The sequence below is a fragment of the Stegodyphus dumicola genome, chromosome 10 (assembly GCF_044657685.1).
Source record: "Stegodyphus dumicola isolate Sdum_Otavi_A_Nest chromosome 10, ASM4465768v1".
Classification (NCBI taxonomy): Eukaryota; Metazoa; Arthropoda; class Arachnida; order Araneae; family Eresidae; genus Stegodyphus; species Stegodyphus dumicola.
This window is the reverse complement of record NC_140777.1, coordinates 1,473,259-1,490,672: the sequence shown is the minus strand read 5'-3', so window position 1 is coordinate 1,490,672 and position 17,414 is coordinate 1,473,259.

Sequence of the window (17,414 nt, the reverse complement as noted above, 5' to 3'; positions counted from 1 at the left end):
AGACTTAGAACGCAATCCTCGACGACGTAGAACGCCCCCCCTCGAAGACTTAGAACACCCCCCTCGAAGACTTAGAATCCTTTCCAAGACTTAGAACGCCCCCTTGAACATTTAGAATGCCCCCTCGAAGACATAGAATTCCCTTCTCGAACACTTAGAACGCCCTCCTCGAAGACGTAGAACGCCCCCACTCGAAGACTTAGAACGCCCCCCTCGAAGACTTAGAACGCCCCCTCGAAGACTTAGAACCCCCCTTGAAGACTTAGAACGTCCCCTCGAAGACTTAGAACGCCCCCCTCGAAGACTTAGAACACCCCCCTCGAAGACATAGAACGCCCCCCTCGAAGACTTAGATCGCCCCCTCGAAGACTTAGAACGCCCCGCTCGAAGATTTAGAACGCCCCCTCGAAGACTTGGAACGCCCCGTCGAAGATTTAGAATGCCCCTCGAAGACATAGAATCCTTTTCAAGACTTAGAATGCCCCCTCGAAAATTTAGAACGCCCCCTCGAAAATTTAGAATGCCCCCTCGAAGACTTAGAACGCTCCCCTCCAAGACTTAGAACGCCTCCCCCGAAGACTTAGAACGCCCCCCCGAAGACATAGAACGCCTTCCTCGAAGACGTAGAACGCCCCCCTCGAAGACTTAGAACGCCCCCCTCGAAGACTTAAAACGCCCCCCTCGAAGACTTAGAATTTTTTACAAGACTTAGAACGCGCCTTGAACATTTAGAATGCCCCCTCGAAGACATAGAATTCCCTTCTCGAAGACTTAGAACGCCCTCCTCGAAGACGTAGAACGCCCCCACTCGAAGACTTAGAACGCCTCCCTCGAAGACTTAGAACGCCCCCTTCGAAGACTTAGAACGTCCCCCTCGAAGACACAGAACGCCCCCCTCGAAGACTTACATCGCCCCCTCGAAGACTTAGAATTCCCTTCTCGGACACTTAGAACGCCCTCCTCGAAGACGTAGAACGCCCCCACTCGAAGACTTAGAACGCCCCCCTCGAAGACTTAGAACCCCCCTTGAAGACTTAGAACGTCCCCTCGAAGACTTAGAACGCCCCCCTCGAAGACTTAGATCGCCCCCCTCGAAGACATAGAACGTCCCCCTCGAAGACTTAGATCGCCCCCTCGAGACTTAGAACGCCCCGCTCGAAGACTTAGAACGCCCCCTCGAAGACTTGGAACGCCCCGTCGAAGATTTAGAATGCCCCTCGAAGACTTAGAATCCTTTTCAAGACTTAGAATGCCCCCTCGAAAATTTAGAACGCCCCCTCGAAAATTTAGAATGCCCCCTCGAAGACTTAGAACGCCCCTTGAACATTTAGAATGCCGCCTCGAAGACATAGAATTCCCTTCTCGAAGACTTAGAACGCCCTCCTCGAAGACGTAGAACGCCCTCCTCGAAGACACAGAACGCCCCCTTCGAAGACTTAGATCGCCCCCTCGAAGACTTAGAACGCCCCGCTCGAAGACTTAGAACGCCCCCTCGAAGACTTAGAACGATCCCTTCGAAGATTTAGAACGCCCCCGCGAAGACTTAGAAAGCCCCCCTCGAAGACTTAGCACGCCCCCTCGAAGATTTAGGATGCCCCCCTCGGAGACTTATGACGCCCCCCTCGAAGACTTAAAACGCACCCCTCGAAGACTTAGAACGCCCCCCTCGAAGACATAGAACGCCCCCTCGGAGACTTGGAACGCCCCCTTCGAAGACTTAGAACGTCCCCGCGAAGACTTAGAACGCCCCCCTAGAAGACTTAGCACGCCCCCTCGAAGTCTTAGAATGTCCCCTTGCCCCCCAAGAAGACTTAGAATGTCCCCTTGCCCCCCAAGAAGACTTAGAACGCCCCCTGGAAGACTTAGAACGCCCCCGCGAAGACTTAGAACGCCCCCCTCGAAGACTTAGAACGCGCCCTCGAAGACTTAGAATCCTTTCCAAGACTTACAAAGCCCCCTCGAACATTTAGAATGCTCCCTCGAAGACATAGAATTCCCTTCTCGAAGACTTAGAACGCCCTCCTCGAAGACGTAGAACGCCCCCACTCGAAGACTTAGAACGCCCCCCCTCGAAGACTTAGAACGACCCCCTCGAAGACATAGAACGCCCCCCTCGAAGACTTAGATCGCCCCCTCGAAGACTTAGAACGCCCCGCTCGAAGACTTAGAACGCCCCGCTCGAAGACTTAGAACGCCCACTCGAAGACTTGGTACGCCCCCTTCGAAGACTTAGAACGCCCCCTCGAAGACTTAGAATCCTTTCCAAGACTGACAACGCCCCCTCGAACATTTAGAATGCCTCCTCGAAGACTTCGAATTCCCTTCTCGAAGACTTAGAACGCCCTCCTCGAAGACGTAGAACGCCCTCCTCGAAGACTCAGAACGCCCTCCTCGAAGACTTAGAATCCTTTCCAAGACTTGGAACGCCCCCTCGAACATTTAGAATGCCCCCTCGAAGACTTCGAATTCCCTTCTCGAAGACTTAGAACGCAATCCTCGAAGACGTAGAACGCCCCCCCTCGAAGACTTAGAACACCCCCCTCGAAGACTTAGAATCCTTTCCAAGACTTAGAACGCCCCCTTGAACATTTAGAATGCCCCCTCGAAGACATAGAATTCCTTCTCGAACACTTAGAACGCCCTCCTCGAAGACGTAGAACGCCCCCACTCGAAGACTTAGAACGCCCCCCTCGAAGACTTAGAACGCCCCCTCGAAGACTTAGAACCCCCCTTGAAGACTTAGAACGTCCCCTCGAAGACTTAGAGCGCCCCCCTCGAAGACTTAGAACGCCCCCCTCGAAGACATAGAACGCCCCCCTCGAAGACTTAGATCGCCCCCTCGAAGACTTAGAACGCCCCGCTCGAAGACTTAGAACGCCCCCTCGAAGACTTGGAACGCCCCGTCGAAGATTTAGAATGCCCCTCGAAGACTTAGAATCCTTTTCAAGACTTAGAATGCCCCCTCGAAAATTTAGAACGCCCCCTCGAAAATTTAGAATGCCCCCTCGAAGACTTAGAACGCTCCCCTCCAAGACTTAGAACGCCTCCCCCGAAGACTTAGAACGCCCCCCCGAAGACATAGAACGCCTTCCTCGAAGACGTAGAACGCCCCCTCGAAGACTTAGAACGCCCCCCTCGAAGACTTAAAACGCCCCCCTCGAAGACTTAGAATTTTTTCCAAGACTTAGAACGCCCCTTGAACATTTAGAATGCCGCCTCGAAGACATAGAATTCCCTTCTCGAAGACTTAGAACGCCCCTTGAACATTTAGAATGCCCCCTCGAAGACATAGAATTCCCTTCTCGAAGACTTAGAACGCCCTCCTCGAAGACGTAGAACGCCCCCACTCGAAGACTTAGAACGCCTCCCTCGAAGACTTAGAACGCCCCCTTCGAAGACTTAGAACGTCCCCCTCGAAGACACAGAACGCCCCCCTCGAAGACTTACATCGCCCCCTCGAAGACTTAGAATTCCCTTCTCGAACACTTAGAACGCCCTCCTCGAAGACGTAGAACGCCCCCACTCGAAGACTTAGAACGCCCCCCTCGAAGACTTAGAACGCCCCCTCGAAGATTTAGAACCCTCCTTGAAGACTTAGAACGTCCCCTCGAAGACTTAGAACGCCCCCCTCGAAGACATAGAACGCCCCCCTCGAAGACATAGAACGCCCCCCTCGAAGACTTAGATCGCCCCCTCGAAGACTTAGAACGCCCCGCTCGAAGACTTAGAACGCCCCCTCAAAGACTTGGAACGCCCCGTCGAAGATTTAGAATGCCCCTCGAAGACTTAGAATCCTTTTCAAGACTTAGAATGCCCCCTCGAAAATTTAGAACGCCCCCTCGAAAATTTAGAATGCCCCCTCGAAGACTTAGAACGCTCCCCTCCAAGACTTAGAACGCCTCCCCCGAAGACTTAGAACGCCCCCCCGAAGACATAGAACGCCTTCCTCGAAGACGTAGAACGCCCCCCTCGAAGACTTAGAACGCCCCCCTCGAAGACTTAAAACGCCGCCCTCGAAGACTTAGAATTTTTTCCAAGACTTAGAACGCCCCTTGAACATTTAGAATGCCGCCTCGAAGACATAGAATTCCCTTCTCGAAGACTTAGAACGCCCCTTGAACATTTAGAATGCCCCCTCGAAGACATAGAATTCCCTTCTCGAAGACTTAGAACGCCCTCCTCGAAGACGTAGAACGCCCCCACTCGAAGACTTAGAACGCCTCCCTGGAAGACTTAGAACGCCCCCTTCGAAGACTTAGAACGTCCCCCTCGAAGACACAGAACGCCCCCCTCGAAGACTTACATCGCCCCCTCGAAGACTTAGAACGCCCCGCTCGAAGACTTTGATCGCCCCCTCGAAGAATTAGAATGCCCCCTCGAAGACTTAGAAAGCCCCGCTCGAAGACTTAGAACGCCCCCTCGAAGACGTGGAACGCCCCCTTCGAAGACTTAGAACGTCCCCGCGAAGACTTAGAACGCCTCCTCGAAGACTTAGAATCCTTTCGAAGACTTAGAACGCCCCCTCGAACATTTAGAATGCCCCCTCGAAGACTTCGAATTCCCTTCTCGAAGACTTAGAACGCAATCCTCGAAGACGTAGAACGCCCCCCCTCGAAGACTTAGAACACCCCCCTCGAAGACTTAGAATCCTTTCCAAGACTTAGAACGCCCCCTTTAACATTTAGAATGCCCCCTCGAAGACATAGAATTCCCTTCTCGAAGACTTAGAACGCCCTCCTCGAAGACGTAGAACGCCCTCCTCGAAGACACAGAACGCCCCCCTCGAAGACTTAGATCGCCCCCTCGAAGACTTAGAACGCCCCGCTCGAAGACTTAGAACGCCCCCTCGAAGACTTAGAACGATCCCTTCGAAGATTTAGAACGCCCCCGCGAAGACTTAGAAAGCCCCCCTCGAAGACTTAGCACGCCCCCTCGAAGATTTAGGATGCCCCCCTCGGAGACTTATGACGCCCCCCTCGAAGACTTAAAACGCACCCCTCGAAGACTTAGAACGCCCCCCTCGAAGACATAGAACGCCCCCTCGGAGACTTGGAACGCCCCCTTCGAAGACTTAGAACGTCCCCGCGAAGACTTAGAACGCCCCCCTCGAAGACTTAGCACGCCCCCTCGAAGTCTTAGAATGTCCCCTTGCCCCCCAAGAAGACTTAGAATGTCCCCTTGCCCCCCAAGAAGACTTAGAACGCCCCCTGGAAGACTTAGAACGCCCCCGCGAAGACTTAGAACGCCCCCCTCGAAGACTTAGAACGCGCCCTCGAAGACTTAGAATCCTTTTCAAGACTTAGAACGAACCCTCGAACATTTAGAATGCCCCCTCGAAGACTTCGGATTCCCTTCTCGAAGACTTAGAACGCCCCCCTCGAAGACTTAGAACGTCCTCCTCGAAGACTTAGAATCCTTTCCAAGACTTACAAAGCCCCCTCGAACATTTAGAATGCCCCCTCGAAGACATAGAATTCCCTTCTCGAAGACTTAGAACGCCCTCCTCGAAGACGTAGAACGCCCCCACTCGAAGACTTAGAACGCCCCCCCTCGAAGACTTAGAACGACCCCCTCGAAGACATAGAACGCCCCCTCGAAGACTTAGATCGCCCCCTCGAAGACTTAGAACGCCCCGCTCGAAGACTTAGAACGCCCCGTTCGAAGACTTAGAACGCCCCGCTCGAAGACTTAGAACGCCCACTCGAAGACTTGGAACGCCCCCTTCGAAGACTTAGAACGCCCCCTCGAAGACGTAGAATCCTTTCCAAGACTGAGAACATGTCCTCGAACATTTAGAATGCCTCCTCGAAGACTTCGAATTCCCTTCTCGAAGACTTAGAACGCCCTCCTCGAAGACGTAGAACGCCCCCCTCGAAGACTCAGAACGCCCTCCTCGAAGACTTAGAATCCTTTCCAAGACTTAGAACGCCCGCTCGAACATTTAGAATGCCCCCTCGAAAACTTCGAATTCCCTTCTCGAAGACTTAGAACGCGCTCCTCGAAGACTTAGAACGCTCCCCTCCAAGACTTAGAACGCCTCCCCCGAAGACTTAGAACGCCACCCGAAGTCTTAGAACGCCACCCTCCAAGACGTAGAACGACCCTCTCGAAGACTTAGATCGCCCCCTCGAAGACTTAGAACGCCCCGCTCGAAAACTTAGCACGCCCCCTCGAAGTCTTAGAATCCTTTCCAAGACTTACAAAGCCCCCTCGAACATTTAGAATGCCCCCTCGAAGACATAGAATTCCCTTCTCGAAGACTTAGAACGCCCTCCTCGAAGACGTAGAACGCCCCCACTCGAAGACTTAGAACGCCCCCCTGGAAGACTTAGAACAGCCCCCTCGAAGACATAGAACGCCCCCCCTCGAAGACTTAGAACGGCCTCCTCGAAGACATAGAACGCCCCCCTCGAAGACTTAGAACGCTCCCCTTCAAGACTTGGAACGCCTCCCCCGAAAACTTAGAACGCCCCCCCCGAAGACTTAGAACGCCTTCCTCGAAGACGTAGAACGCCCCCCTCGAAGACTTAGAACGCCCCCCTCGAAGACTTAGAACGGCCCCCTCGAAGACATAGAACGCCCCCCTCGAAGACTTAGATCGCCCCCTCGAAGACGTAGAAAGCCCCGCTCGAAGACTTAGAACGCCCCGTCTAAGACTTAGAACGCCCCCTCGAAGACTTAGAATCCTTTCCAAGACTTAGAACGCCCCTCTCGAAGACTTAGAACGCGCCCTCGAAGACTTAGAATCCTTTCCAAGACTTAGAACGCCCCCTCGAACATTTAGAAAGCCCCCCTCGAAGACTTAGCACGCCCCCTCGAAGATTTAGGATGCCCCCCTCGGAGACTTATGACGCCCCCCTCGAAGACTTAAAACGCACCCCTCGAAGACTTAGAACGCCCCCCTCGAAGACATAGAACGCCCCCTCGGAGACTTGGAACGCCCCCTTCGAAGACTTAGAACGTCCCCGCGAAGACTTAGAACGCCCCCCTAGAAGACTTAGCACGCCCCCTCGAAGTCTTAGAATGTCCCCTTGCCCCCCAAGAAGACTTAGAATGTCCCCTTGCCCCCCAAGAAGACTTAGAACGCCCCCGCGAAGACTTAGAACGCCCCCCTCGAAGAATTAGAACGCGCCCTCGAAGACTTAGAATCCTTTTCAAGACTTAGAACGAACCCTCGAACATTTAGAATGCCCCCTCGAAGACTTCGGATTCCCTTCTCGAAGACTTAGAACGCCCCCCTCGAAGACTTAGAACGTCCTCCTCGAAGACTTAGAATCCTTTCCAAGACTTACAAAGCCCCCTCGAACATTTAGAATGCCCCCTCGAAGACATAGAATTCCCTTCTCGAAGACTTAGAACGCCCTCCTCGAAGACGTAGAACGCCCCCACTCGAAGACTTAGAACGCCCCCCTCGAAGACTTAGAACGACCCCCTCGAAGACATAGAACGCCCCCCTCGAAGACTTAGATCGCCCCCTCGAAGACTTAGAACGCCCCGCTCGAAGACTTAGAACGCCCCGCTCGAAGACTTAGAACGCCCACTCGAAGACTTGGTACGCCCCCTTCGAAGACTTAGAACGCCCCCTCGAAGACTTAGAATCCTTTCCAAGACTGACAACGCCCCCTCGAACATTTAGAATGCCTCCTCGAAGACTTCGAATTCCCTTCTCGAAGACTTAGAACGCCCTCCTCGAAGACGTAGAACGCCCCCCTCGAAGACTCAGAACGCCCTCCTCGAAGACTTAGAATCCTTTCCAAGACTTGGAACGCCCCCTCGAACATTTAGAATGCCCCCTCGAAGACTTCGAATTCCCTTCTCGAAGACTTAGAACGCAATCCTCGAAGACGTAGAACGCCCCCCCTCGAAGACTTAGAACACCCCCCTCGAAGACTTAGAATCCTTTCCAAGACTTAGAACGCCCCCTTGAACATTTAGAATGCCCCCTCGAAGACATAGAATTCCTTCTCGAACACTTAGAACGCCCTCCTCGAAGACGTAGAACGCCCCCACTCGAAGACTTAGAACGCCCCCCTCGAAGACTTAGAACGCCCCCTCGAAGACTTAGAACCCCCCTTGAAGACTTAGAACGTCCCCTCGAAGACTTAGAGCGCCCCCCTCGAAGACTTAGAACGCCCCCCTCGAAGACATAGAACGCCCCCCTCGAAGACTTAGATCGCCCCCTCGAAGACTTAGAACGCCCCGCTCGAAGACTTAGAACGCCCCCTCGAAGACTTGGAACGCCCCGTCGAAGATTTAGAATGCCCCTCGAAGACTTAGAATCCTTTTCAAGACTTAGAATGCCCCCTCGAAAATTTAGAACGCCCCCTCGAAAATTTAGAATGCCCCCTCGAAGACTTAGAACGCTCCCCTCCAAGACTTAGAACGCCTCCCCCGAAGACTTAGAACGCCCCCCCGAAGACATAGAACGCCTTCCTCGAAGACGTAGAACGCCCCCTCGAAGACTTAGAACGCCCCCCTCGAAGACTTAAAACGCCCCCCTCGAAGACTTAGAATTTTTTCCAAGACTTAGAACGCCCCTTGAACATTTAGAATGCCGCCTCGAAGACATAGAATTCCCTTCTCGAAGACTTAGAACGCCCCTTGAACATTTAGAATGCCCCCTCGAAGACATAGAATTCCCTTCTCGAAGACTTAGAACGCCCTCCTCGAAGACGTAGAACGCCCCCACTCGAAGACTTAGAACGCCTCCCTCGAAGACTTAGAACGCCCCCTTCGAAGACTTAGAACGTCCCCCTCGAAGACACAGAACGCCCCCCTCGAAGACTTACATCGCCCCCTCGAAGACTTAGAATTCCCTTCTCGAACACTTAGAACGCCCTCCTCGAAGACGTAGAACGCCCCCACTCGAAGACTTAGAACGCCCCCCTCGAAGACTTAGAACGCCCCCTCGAAGATTTAGAACCCTCCTTGAAGACTTAGAACGTCCCCTCGAAGACTTAGAACGCCCCCCTCGAAGACATAGAACGCCCCCCTCGAAGACATAGAACGCCCCCCTCGAAGACTTAGATCGCCCCCTCGAAGACTTAGAACGCCCCGCTCGAAGACTTAGAACGCCCCCTCGAAGACTTGGAACGCCCCGTCGAAGATTTAGAATGCCCCTCGAAGACTTAGAATCCTTTTCAAGACTTAGAATGCCCCCTCGAAAATTTAGAACGCCCCCTCGAAAATTTAGAATGCCCCATCGAAGACTTAGAACGCTCCCCTCCAAGACTTAGAACGCCTCCCCCGAAGACTTAGAACGCCCCCCCGAAGACATAGAACGCCTTCCTCGAAGACGTAGAACGCCCCCTCGAAGACTTAGAACGCCCCCCTCGAAGACTTAAAACGCCCCCCTCGAAGACTTAGAATTTTTTCCAAGACTTAGAACGCCCCTTGAACATTTAGAATGCCGCCTCGAAGACATAGAATTCCCTTCTCGAAGACTTAGAACGCCCCTTGAACATTTAGAATGCCCCCTCGAAGACATAGAATTCCCTTCTCGAAGACTTAGAACGCCCTCCTCGAAGACGTAGAACGCCCCCACTCGAAGACTTAGAACGCCTCCCTGGAAGACTTAGAACGCCCCCTTCGAAGACTTAGAACGTCCCCCTAGAAGACACAGAACGCCCCCCTCGAAGACTTACATCGCCCCCTCGAAGACTTAGAACGCCCCGCTCGAAGACTTTGATCGCCCCCTCGAAGAATTAGAATGCCCCCTCGAAGACTTAGAACGCCCCGCTCGAAGACTTAGAACGCCCCCTCGAAGACGTGGAACGCCCCCTTCGAAGACTTAGAACGTCCCCGCGAAGACTTAGAACGCCTCCTCGAAGACTTAGAATCCTTTCCAAGACTTAGAACGCCCCCTCGAACATTTAGAATGCCCCCTCGAAGACTTCGAATTCCCTTCTCGAAGACTTAGAACGCAATCCTCGAAGACGTAGAACGCCCCCCCTCGAAGACTTAGAACACCCCCCTCGAAGACTTAGAATCCTTTCCAAGACTTAGAACGCCCCCTTTAACATTTAGAATGCCCCCTCGAAGACATAGAATTCCCTTCTCGAAGACTTAGAACGCCCTCCTCGAAGACGTAGAACGCCCCCCTCGAAGACTTAAAACGCACCCCTCGAAGACTTAGAACGCCCCCCTCGAAGACATAGAACGCCCCCTCGGAGACTTGGAACGCCCCCTTCGAAGACTTAGAACGTCCCCGCGAAGACTTAGAACGCCCCCCTCGAAGACTTAGCACGCCCCCTCGAAGTCTTAGAATGTCCCCTTGCCCCCCAAGAAGACTTAGAATGTCCCCTTGCCCCCCAAGAAGACTTAGAACGCTCCCTGGAAGACTTAGAACGCCCCCGCGAAGACTTAGAACGCCCCCCTCGAAGACTTAGAACGCGCCCTCGAAGACTTAGAATCCTTTTCAAGACTTAGAACGAACCCTCGAACATTTAGAATGCCCCCTCGAAGACTCCGGATTCCCTTCTCGAAGACTTAGAACGCCCCCCTCGAAGACTTAGAACGTCCTCCTCGAAGACTTAGAATCCTTTCCAAGACTTACAAAGCCCCCTCGAACATTTAGAATGCCCCCTCGAAGACATAGAATTCCCTTCTCGAAGACTTAGAACGCCCCCCCTCGAAGACTTAGAACGACCCCCTCGAAGACATAGAACGCCCCCCTCGAAGACTTAGATCGCCCCCTCGAAGACTTAGAACGCCCCGCTCGAAGACTTAGAACGCCCCGCTCGAAGACTTAGAACGCCCACTCGAAGACTTGGAACGCCCCCTTCGAAGACTTAGAACGCCCCCTCGAAGACGTAGAATCCTTTCCAAGACTGAGAACATGTCCTCGAACATTTAGAATGCCTCCTCGAAGACTTCGAATTCCCTTCTCGAAGACTTAGAACGCCCTCCTCGAAGACGTAGAACGCCCCCCTCGAAGACTCAGAACGCCCTCCTCGAAGAATTAGAATCCTTTCCAAGACTTAGAACGCCCCCTCGAACATTTAGAATGCCCCCTCGAAAACTTCGAATTCCCTTCTCGAAGACTTAGAACGCGCTCCTCGAAGACTTAGAACGCTCCCCTCCAAGACTTAGAACGCCTCCCCCGAAGACTTAGAACGCCACCCGAAGTCTTAGAACGCCACCCTCCAAGACGTAGAACGACCCTCTCGAAGACTTAGATCGCCCCCTCGAAGACTTAGAACGCCCCGCTCGAAAACTTAGCACGCCCCCTCGAAGTCTTAGAATCCTTTCCAAGACTTACAAAGCCCCCTCGAACATTTAGAATGCCCCCTCGAAGACATAGAATTCCCTTCTCGAAGACTTAGAACGCCCTCCTCGAAGACGTAGAACGCCCCCACTCGAAGACTTAGAACGCCCCCCCTCGAAGACTTAGAACGACCCCCTCGAAGACATAGAACGCCCCCCTCGAAGACTTAGATCGCCCCCTCGAAGACTTAGAACGCCCCGCTCGAAGACTTAGAACGCCCCGCTCGAAGACTTAGAACGCCCACTCGAAGACTTGGAACGCCCCCTTCGAAGACTTAGAACGCCCCCTCGAAGACTTAGAATCCTTTCCAAGACTGAGAACGCCCCCTCGAACATTTAGAATGCCTCCTCGAAGACATAGAATTCCCTTCTCGAAGACTTAGAACGCCCTCCTCGAAGACGTAGAACGCCCCCACTCGAAGACTTAGAACGCCCCCCTGGAAGACTTAGAACAGCCCCCTCGAAGACATAGAACGCCCCCCCTCGAAGACTTAGAACGGCCTCCTCGAAGACATAGAACGCCCCCCTCGAAGACTTAGAACGCTCCCCTTCAAGACTTGGAACGCCTCCCCCGAAAACTTAGAACGCCCCCCCCCGAAGACTTAGAACGCCTTCCTCGAAGACGTAGAACGCCCCCCTCGAAGACTTAGAACGCCCCCCTCAAAGACTTAGAACGGCCCCCTCGAAGACATAGAACGCCCCCTCGAAGACTTAGATCGCCCCCTCGAAGACGTAGAAAGCCCCGCTCGAAGACTTAGAACGCCCCGTCTAAGACTTAGAACGCCCCCTCGAAGACTTAGAATCCTTTCCAAGACTTAGAACGCCCCTCTCGAAGACTTAGAACGCGCCCTCGAAGACTTAGAATCCTTTCCAAGACTTAGAACGCCCCCTCGAACATTTAGAATGCCCCCTCGAAGACTTCGAATTCCCTTCTCGAAGACTCAGAACGCCCTCCACGAAGACGTAGAACGCCCCCCTCGAAGACTTAGAATCCTTTCCAAGACTTAGAACGCCCCTCTCGAAGACATAGAACGCCCCCCTCGAAGACATAGAACGCCCCCCTCGAAGACTTAGAATGCCCCCTCGAAGACTTGGAACGCCCCTTTCGAAGATTTAGAACGCCCCGTCGAAGACTTAGAATACCCAGTCGAAGATTGAGAATGCCCCCTCGAAGACTTAGAATCCCTTCGAAGACTTAGAATGTCCCCTCGCCCCTCGAAGACTTAGAATGCCCACTCGAAGACTTAGAATGCCCCCCTCGAAGATTTAGAACGCCCCCTCGAAGACTTAGAATCCTTTTCAAGACTTAGAATGCCCCCTCGAAAATTTAGAACGCCCCCTCGAAAATTTAGAATACCCCCTCGAAGACTTAGAATTCCCTTCTCGAAGACTTTGAATGCCCTCCTCGAAGACTTAGAACGCTCCCCTCCAAGACTTAGAACGCCTCCCCCGAAGACTTAGAATGCCCCCCCCGAAGAAATAGAACGCCTTCCTCGAAGACGTAGAACGCCCCCCTCGAAGACTTAGAACGCCCCCTCGAAGACATAGAACGCCCCCCTCGAAGACTTAGATCGCCCCCTCGAAGACGTAGAACGCCCCGCTCGAAGACTTAGAACTCCCCCTCTAAGACTTAAAACGCCCCCTTCGAAGACTTAGAACGCCCCCGCGAAGACTTAGAACGCCCCCCTCGAAGACTTTGATCGCCCCCTCGAAGAATTAGAATGCCCCCTCGAAGACTTAGAATCCCTTCGAAGACATACAATGTCTCCTCCCCCCTCCAAGACTTAGAACGCCCCCTCCGAAGACTTAGAACGCCCCCCGAAGTCTTAGAATGCCACCCTCCAAGATTTAGAACGACCCTCTCGAAGACTTAGATCGCCCCCTCGAAGACTTAGAACGCCCCGCTCGAAGACTTAGAACGCCCCCTCGAAGACTTGGAACGCCCCCTTCGAAGACTTAGAACGTCCCCGCGAAGACTCAGAACGCCTCCTCGAAGACTTAGAATCCTTTCCAAGACTTGGAACGCCCCCTCGAACATTTAGAATGCCCCCTCGAAGACTTCGAATTCCCTTCTCGAAGACTTAGAACGCAATCCTCGAAGACTTAGAACGCAATCCTCGAAGACGTAGAACGCCCCCCCCCTCGAAGACTTAGAACACCCCCCTCGAAGACTTAGAATCCTTTCCAAGACTTAGAACGCCCCCTTGAACATTTAGAATGCCCCCTCGAAGACATAGAATTCCCTTCTCGAACACTTAGAACGCCCTCCTCGAAGACGTAGAACGCCCCCACTCGAAGACTTAGAACGCCCCCACTCGAAGACTTAGAACGCCCCCCTCGAAGACATAGAACGCCCCCCTCGAAGACTTAGATCGCCCCCTCGAAGACTTAGAACGCCCCGCTCGAAGACTTAGAACGCCCCCTCGAAGACTTGGAACGCCCCGTCGAAGATTTAGAATGCCCCTCGAAGACTTAGAATCCTTTTCAAGACTTAGAATGCCCCCTCGAAAATTTAGAACGCCCCCTCGAAAATTTAGAATGCCCCCTCGAAGACTTAGAACGCTCCCATCCAAGACTTAGAACGCCTCCCCCGAAGACTTAGAACGCCCCCCCGAAGACATAGAACGCCTTCCTCGAAGACGTAGAACGCCCCCCTCGAAGACTTAGAACGCCCCCCTCGAAGACTTAAAACGCCCCCCTCGAAGACTTAGAATTTTTTCCAAGACATAGAACGCCCCTTGAACATTTAGAATGCCGCCTCGAAGACATAGAATTCCCTTCTCGAAGACTTAGAACGCCCCTTGAACATTTAGAATGCCCCCTCGAAGACATAGAATTCCCTTCTCGAAGACTTAGAACGCCCTCCTCGAAGACGTAGAACGCCCCCACTCGAAGACTTAGAACGCCTCCCTGGAAGACTTAGAACGCCCCCTTCGAAGACTTAGAACGTCCCCCTCGAAGACACAGAACGCCCCCCTCGAAGACTTACATCGCCCCCTCGAAGACTTAGAACGCCCCGCTCGAAGACTTTGATCGCCCCCTCGAAGAATTAGAATGCCCCCTCGAAGACTTAGAACGCCCCGCTCGAAGACTTAGAACGCCCCCTCGAAGACTTGGAACGCCCCCTTCGAAGACTTAGAACGTCCCCGCGAAGACTTAGAACGCCTCCTCGAAGACTTAGAATCCTTTCCAAGACTTAGAACGCCCCCTCGAACATTTAGAATGCCCCCTCGAAGACTTCGAATTCCCTTCTCGAAGACTTAGAACGCAATCCTCGAAGACGTAGAACGCCCCCCCTCGAAGACTTAGAACACCCCCCTCGAAGACTTAGAATCCTTTCCAAGACTTAGAACGCCCCCTTTAACATTTAGAATGCCCCCTCGAAGACATAGAATTCCCTTCTCGAAGACTTAGAACGCCCTCCTCGAAGACGTAGAACGCCCTCCTCGAAGACACAGAACGCCCCCCTCGAAGACTTAGATCGCCCCCTCGAAGTCTTAGAACGCCCCGCTCGAAGACTTAGAACGCCCCCTCGAAGACTTAGAACGATCCCTTCGAAGATTTAGAACGCCCCCGCGAAGACTTAGAAAGCCCCCCTCGAAGACTTAGCACGCCCCCTCGAAGATTTAGGATGCCCCCCTCGGAGACTTATGACGCCCCCCTCGAAGACTTAAAACGCACCCCTCGAAGACTTAGAACGCCCCCCTCGAAGACATAGAACGCCCCCTCGGAGACTTGGAACGCCCCCTTCGAAGACTTAGAACGTCCCCGCGAAGACTTAGAACGCCCCCCTCGAAGACTTAGCACGCCCCCTCGAAGTCTTAGAATGTCCCCTTGCCCCCCAAGAAGACTTAGAATGTCCCCTTGCCCCCCAAGAAGACTTAGAACGCCCCCTGGAAGACTTAGAACGCCCCCGCGAAGACTTAGAACGCCCCCCTCGAAGACTTAGAACGCGCCCTCGAAGACTTAGAATCCTTTTCAAGACTTAGAACGAACCCTCGAACATTTAGAATGCCCCCTCGAAGACTTCGGATTCCCTTCTCGAAGACTTAGAACGCCACCCTCGAAGACTTAGAACGTCCTCCTCGAAGACTTAGAATCCTTTCCAAGACTTACAAAGCCCCCTCGAACATTTAGAATGCCCCCTCGAAGACATAGAATTCCCTTCTCGAAAACTTAGAACGCCCTCCTCGAAGACGTAGAACGCCCCCACTCGAAGACTTAGAACGCCCCCTTTCGAAGACTTAGAACGACCCCCTCGAAGACATAGAACGCCCCCCTCGAAGACTTAGATCGCCCCCTCGAAGACTTAGAACGCCCCGCTCGAAGACTTAGAACGCCCCGCTCGAAGACTTAGAACGCCCACTCGAAGACTTAGAATCCTTTCCAAGACTTAGAACGCCCCTCTCGAAGACATAGAACGCCCCCCTCGAAGACATAGAACGCCCCCCTCGAAGACTTAGAATGCCCCCTCGAAGACTTGGAACGCCCCTTTCGAAGATTTAGAACGCCCCGTCGAAGACTTAGAATACCCAGTCGAAGATTGAGAATGCCCCCTCGAAGACTTAGAATCCCTTCGAAGACTTAGAATGTCCCCTCGCCCCTCGAAGACTTAGAATGCCCACTCGAAGACTTAGAATGCCCCCCTCGAAGATTTAGAACGCCCCCTCGAAGACTTAGAATCCTTTTCAAGACTTAGAATGCCCCCTCGAAAATTTAGAACGCCCCCTCGAAAATTTAGAATACCCCCTCGAAGACTTAGAATTCCCTTCTCGAAGACTTTGAATGCCCTCCTCGAAGACTTAGAACGCTCCCCTCCAAGACTTAGAACGCCTCCCCCGAAGACTTAGAATGCCCCCCCCGAAGAAATAGAACGCCTTCCTCGAAGACGTAGAACGCCCCCCTCGAAGACTTAGAACGCCCCCTCGAAGACATAGAACGCCCCCCTCGAAGACTTAGATCGCCCCCTCGAAGACGTAGAACGCCCCGCTCGAAGACTTAGAACTCCCCCTCTAAGACTTAAAACGCCCCCTTCGAAGACTTAGAACGCCCCCGCGAAGACTTAGAACGCCCCCCTCGAAGACTTTGATCGCCCCCTCGAAGAATTAGAATGCCCCCTCGAAGACTTAGAATCCCTTCGAAGACATACAATGTCTCCTCCCCCCTCCAAGACTTAGAACGCCCCCTCCGAAGACTTAGAACGCCCCCCGAAGTCTTAGAATGCCACCCTCCAAGATTTAGAACGACCCTCTCGAAGACTTAGATCGCCCCCTCGAAGTCTTAGAACGCCCCGCTCGAAGACTTAGAACGCCCCCTCGAAGACTTGGAACGCCCCCTTCGAAGACTTAGAACGTCCCCGCGAAGACTCAGAACGCCTCCTCGAAGACTTAGAATCCTTTCCAAGACTTGGAACGCCCCCTCGAACATTTAGAATGCCCCCTCGAAGACTTCGAATTCCCTTCTCGAAGACTTAGAACGCAATCCTCGAAGACTTAGAACGCAATCCTCGAAGACGTAGAACGCCCCCCCCCTCGAAGACTTAGAACACCCCCCTCGAAGACTTAGAATCCTTTCCAAGACTTAGAACGCCCCCTTGAACATTTAGAATGCCCCCTCGAAGACATAGAATTCCCTTCTCGAACACTTAGAACGCCCTCCTCGAAGACGTAGAACGCCCCCACTCGAAGACTTAGAACGCCCCCACTCGAAGACTTAGAACGCCCCCCTCGAAGACATAGAACGCCCCCCTCGAAGACTTAGATCGCCCCCTCGAAGACTTAGAACGCCCCGCTCGAAGACTTAGAACGCCCCCTCGAAGACTTGGAACGCCCCGTCGAAGATTTAGAATGCCCCTCGAAGACTTAGAATCCTTTTCAAGACTTAGAATGCCCCCTCGAAAATTTAGAACGCCCCCTCGAAAATTTAGAATGCCCCCTCGAAGACTTAGAACGCTCCCATCCAAGACTTAGAACGCCTCCCCCGAAGACTTAGAACGCCCCCCCGAAGACATAGAACGCCTTCCTCGAAGACGTAGAACGCCCCCCTCGAAGACTTAGAACGCCCCCCTCGAAGACTTAAAACGCCCCCCTCGAAGACTTAGAATTTTTTCCAAGACATAGAACGCCCCTTGAACATTTAGAATGCCGCCT